Consider the following 5,127-nt stretch of genomic DNA (forward strand, 5'->3'; position numbering starts at 1 on the left):
ATTTAAAGGCTTCAGTTCATGTCATGTGTTTTTTAAATCTAGAGAATTGGTATATTATTTTATAAAGAAATTTTTATAATGTTTTTTTAATTAAAAACATTCACAACACCGTAAAATTACTTTAAGACTATATGTATTATTTTAAAAGGAATCAAGTATATATTACTTGATATTGTCATGTGTTTATGGAGAATGATTTAATTTCAATTAATTATTTTATCATTTGTATAATATGTAAAAAATCATGTATTACTATTATTTTTATTTAATTTTGTAATATTAAATTTCTAAATAACTATAACTTTTATATATTGTAATTTAACTCTTTCTATAATGTATTAAAGAATAATAACTAAATAATAATAATATAATAGAAAAACTCCTTGCTAGCCATAGATTGATTTTTAAGAATAGTATGCTATATTTAAAAGAGATGTATACACTTTAAAAAAGGTGGAATCAATTAAACAAAGGGAAAAAAATTTCAAAATATAAGTAAATATTGTAAACATTAAATTTCAAAATCTTGAATCAATTAAAAAACGTGGTAATAAAATTGTAAACATTAAATTTTATAAATTCAATTTAACTATAATATGTTTTTTTTTCAAAATATAAATAAATATTGACAGAAAACTACAAAATGTTTTTGTTTCAGGTTCACTCTTATAGTATTTTAAAAAAAAATTCAAAGAAACATGCATGAAAAACTAAAAAAATGTATGCATAAAAAGGCGAGCCAGATCCGATTTCAATATTTTAACTCAAGAAGGCACTTTGGCATATTCATTTTTTCATATATACGAGCCAGATCCGGTTCTTCTTTGCTCGCGTATTTCGGATACCCACTTTCCCCGAGCCCGCATTCGGACCCCTTAAATATTTTGGGCCTGCTTGCTGCTGCTATATACACACTATCAAAATTAAACATCACAGAAAGATACTAACCATAACAGAGATAGACCAAAAGAAACAAGAAAGAAATCAATGACATGTACTGAAAGAAATGAGCAAGAAATCAATGCTAGTAGTACACATCGTTCGTGATATTTATATAAGAGTATTGGCAAAAGTAGAAACAAAATAGTTACAACCTAAGAAAACATAGATCTTAAATGTAATATGCAATAGTCATAGCATACCTCATCGGTGGATCCAAACTGATTTTTTTAAAGCTCGAAGCATTCGATATGGAGAAAACTTCTCGCCCTGAGCATTAATATGAGCAATTAGCATGGAGAAAATTGAAATGAAATCCAGTGATTTCAACAGCCCAACTCCATGTAATATGCAGAAAAAAAAAGTTACAAATAAAACAACACATTTTGTTGAAATGTAATATTGTAAAAAGTAATTAGCAATTATTCTTATTAAGGTACCAACTTATGCAGTAACATTCTCTAATGATGGACACAAATCAACTTTATCAATTAACAACTAACCAAAGAAATAAGAGTGTAACAAGGTACCAACTTCCAAATACAAAACAACGTCAATGATATGCTCCAAGACACGAGGTCCTACTATTTCTCCAGATTTGGTCACATGTCCAATCTAAAAATTGAAACAAAGAAGTAAAAAAAAATGGCAGCAGAAATATTTCATAGAATTTATGTTGAGCAAAAATTGTACTACTTGATCAAGCTTCATGCAACGAACTTCAATAAATTTGGGAATATTTCATTTGTGAGATTATAGAGGACTCTAAAGCATGCCTTCATGTAATTTGGTAGCTGGTCAATTGTTGTAATATCCCATCTGCATTATTAAAAAATTAGTAATCATTGTTTTTAATTTATTTTCATCTTTCCATAAAAAAAATATTTTCATCTAAGAAAACTCTTAACTAATAATTAGTGATTGGCATATTTACCAGCAAACAGCTTTTGTGAAAAGACTTAATTTAATGATCACCTAAATTAGAAGAGATACAAGAGACAATTGTTTTAATTTAACGATCACCTGCAAACAAAGATCCATGTACTCCCTGAAATTAAGCATGTACTAAATGCATTATTTGTCTATCACTTTCCATAGAAATATAGGCAAAGATTAAATAATAAAAACAGATTGATCACATGCATCCTTTTAGATTATTTTTTAAGTAAATTATTAGAGGAAAAGGTACATAATGTGGCTTTACCAATGAAGTGAGAGAACAAGAATATCAGTGGGAAGACAAGCTAGGAAATTGTCCTCTGCATCCTCTGTTGCGGATTCCAACAAAATACTCAATAAAAGAAAGGAGATGTGATAACAAATTGTCCTTTCTTTTTACTTATTTATTGATGCCTTCTTAATTGCAGAAAATTGATTAACTATTGCATTTTGTTGGCTTCTAAAACAAATAGCTGAAATGGCCCAATCAGTTTGCTATTTTGGTAACATTAGAAGGCAGAAAGAAATATATGCAGATGAAAAAATATAGGTAAGAAACCATTATCTACCAGAAACCTAATAGCAAATATTTCTTGCATCCCACCATATTTTCCTTTTATGGTTTCAATAACTTCTCAAACTCTTTGATCAAAATAAAGTCGTATGAAAAACTGCTTCTTAATAATTTTCCTAACACTGATAAAGATACCACAAGCTTTGACTATTAACAAGTCAACCCCAAAATAGATTTGAAAATACCATAGAAAAGAGGTTAGTGAAAAGAGTCATACAATCAATGTGAGCCTTCTAAAGAATCTCATTCCTCATATCTCTTTTCTTGACTGGAATATGCATTCCTTAAAAATTACCACCAAAATAAATCATAGTCCTTCAAAAAGCTCCAACTAATTATGCCACAATGACTCACCAGGAAAGTATTAGCAACTTTATTTGTTTTCAACTTGTCCATTTGTGTAAAAGCCAAGAAAATACGCAGGAAAATCAAACCAAGCAGATCTACACTCAATACCATGGGGTAAACATAATCAACTATAAGAGATAAAGAATCCCAAATAATTATGTTAGTTTCAATATGATGTGTGATATGAAACACAAACAGTAAGCAGTGACTGGAAAATCATAAAAAATAGATGAAACATATCAATGGTAAAATGGGAAGAAAAAGGATAATTATATCAATTCTTAACAGCCCACCAATATTATGGCAATGAGCCAATAACATAGTCCATCTTTTTTTATGTTCAACTATCAAAAGAAAAAATATCAGCTTGTCATCATCAAATTTCAAAACAAATTAATGTGAAACTAGAACATATCTCACCTAGTTTAACTCTTATGATAAGCCTCTAGAAATCATTTCACCATATCTGGGACAATAGTTGTGCGAGACATTTACATTGGGACTCACTCCCCTGTGAGGCATGGTGTATGGCTCTAGCTGCTTTAAATAACACGTTTCTAACTTCTTTCATCTTTCCTTCCTTACCAAATGCATCAACCAGTCTATTAAAAGTACAGACATATGGGTTGATGCCTTTCCATTTCATTTTATTAAACAAAGCAATCACTTCCTGCAATTGATGCGCAAAGAAACCATATATTAAAGCATTGTAAATGACAACATTGGGAGAAATTCCCTTACAACCATTTCAGAATATAGATCACAAGCATCACTTGCAAGTTTGTCATTGCATAGGCTGTTAATGATTATACTGTAAGTTACCTCATCGGGCTTGATCAACCGCCCTTCAATCCTTCTCAACTCTTGTTTGTCCTATTTTATACAATCCATTGATCAAAGTCCCATAACTAACTTGGTCTAGCTTAAATCCTTGAGCTGCCACTTTGTCATGAAAGTGCAATGCTTTCTTAATCTCACCACTAAGGATGTGTTGAAGGTTATGGTGTTGGGGTGATAACCAATTTTGAGAATGTCGGCTAATACAAAAAAAGCCAAGTTGATTTGACGGAGGTGACAAAAACAATTGATGACGATGTTAAAGGAAACAATGCCAGGGAATTGCAATTTCTTAGAAAGGGAAATAACGGTGTATAGTGTTTGTTCTTCACAAGGGATCCTAAAATCTTATTAAATTGAAAGATGGGTGGTGTAGGACACTCACGAAGCATGCGATTGAATGAGACAATGACATCATTAGGATTGTGAAAGAGTAGAGGCCAAGAGTGTAGGGTTATGGCGGGGTGACAACAAACAAGAAAACAGGGAAACCTAGGAATGGAAAGAGCATACCTTAACCTTAACATCGACATTATCATTGTTGTTCCGCTAAAATATGGCATAGTGTGACCTTGCGAGGATTGAAAGAGGTTCAAGAATGAACAGAATACGGGGGTTCTCAATGCTTTGGTGTTTCAAACTGGGTCCTCTCCTCCACCATCTATGAGTAGCTCGACGACGTCGACTGCCACCAGCGTCGCTGCCGTTACCAGATCTCCTAAAGCAACGACTCCTACACTAGAGGCTGTCTCACTCTCGAAACAATCACACTGGGAAAAACCGTGATTCGAAACACCGCCATCGACTACAGGAACTTGAACCAAGGCATGTTTGTCGACATGGCTGGGATTTTGGGCCTCGATTTTGAGAACCTCGATGACGGTGTAGTTGACACGGTTCTCAAGTTGAGGAGAAGGTCGAAGTTGCGGAAGCCGACGTCGGCGTCAATGGCGACCACAGAGGAGCCCAGGCGGTGGAGGGTTTGGGTTTTGAGGGGTTAGGGTTTTTTTTTATTCCTCTGGAGGAGAGGGGAATGGGGGCGGAACGATGAGAGAAGCAGAATTAGGAGAGACGAGGGGAGGAACGAGGAGAAAATAGCGAATGAGGAGAGATGAGGGAACGCGAGGGGGAAAATTATAATTATCTACATTCAAAGGCGGTTTTCACGAAAACCGTCCTTCAAATGTTCATGGTATTTACACAATTGTCACTATTATACAAACGAAAATGGTTTTTTGACTATTGTCGTAGATACTGTGTCGTAGAAAAGAGTTTTTTTAGTAGTGATAGGAGAATAGGAATTAGGATTGGCTTGTAGCAACAAATTAAGAAGTCGGCTCAAGAGGGAGTTTAGGTGTGGTTTTATAGGCTACTCCAAAGGAGAGGAGACAAACACACACACGGAGAGAAAAGAGAGGGAGACCCTACAATTACTTCTAGATGCAAGTTTGTGAGACTGGTTAAAGAAAGTGGTTGTTGGTTCTCTTTCT

The 5,127-nt window shown here is 33.6% G+C and overlaps 1 long non-coding RNA gene across 11 annotated transcripts; it reads right to left on the minus strand.

The window, feature by feature from the left end:
- Positions 1-712: 712 nt before the first annotated feature.
- Positions 713-4,865, minus strand: LOC114379193. 11 transcript variants are annotated; one of them, XR_003659437.1, is made up of 4 exons: positions 3,623-4,865; positions 1,636-3,470; positions 1,474-1,554; positions 713-1,209 (listed from the first exon to the last, which is right to left on the minus strand). It is a non-coding gene; the product is annotated as an uncharacterized LOC114379193 (long non-coding RNA). The 11 variants fall into 11 exon arrangements; XR_003659438.1 differs by having other exon boundaries at positions 713-1,758; positions 1,915-1,987; positions 3,221-3,470; positions 3,623-4,853; XR_003659439.1 differs by having other exon boundaries at positions 713-1,758; positions 1,963-1,987; positions 3,221-3,470; positions 3,623-4,852.
- Between the last annotated feature and the right edge of the window lie 262 nt (positions 4,866-5,127).

The sequence above is a fragment of the Glycine soja genome, chromosome 12, assembly GCF_004193775.1.
Source record: "Glycine soja cultivar W05 chromosome 12, ASM419377v2, whole genome shotgun sequence".
NCBI classification, from domain to species: domain Eukaryota; kingdom Viridiplantae; phylum Streptophyta; class Magnoliopsida; order Fabales; family Fabaceae; genus Glycine; species Glycine soja.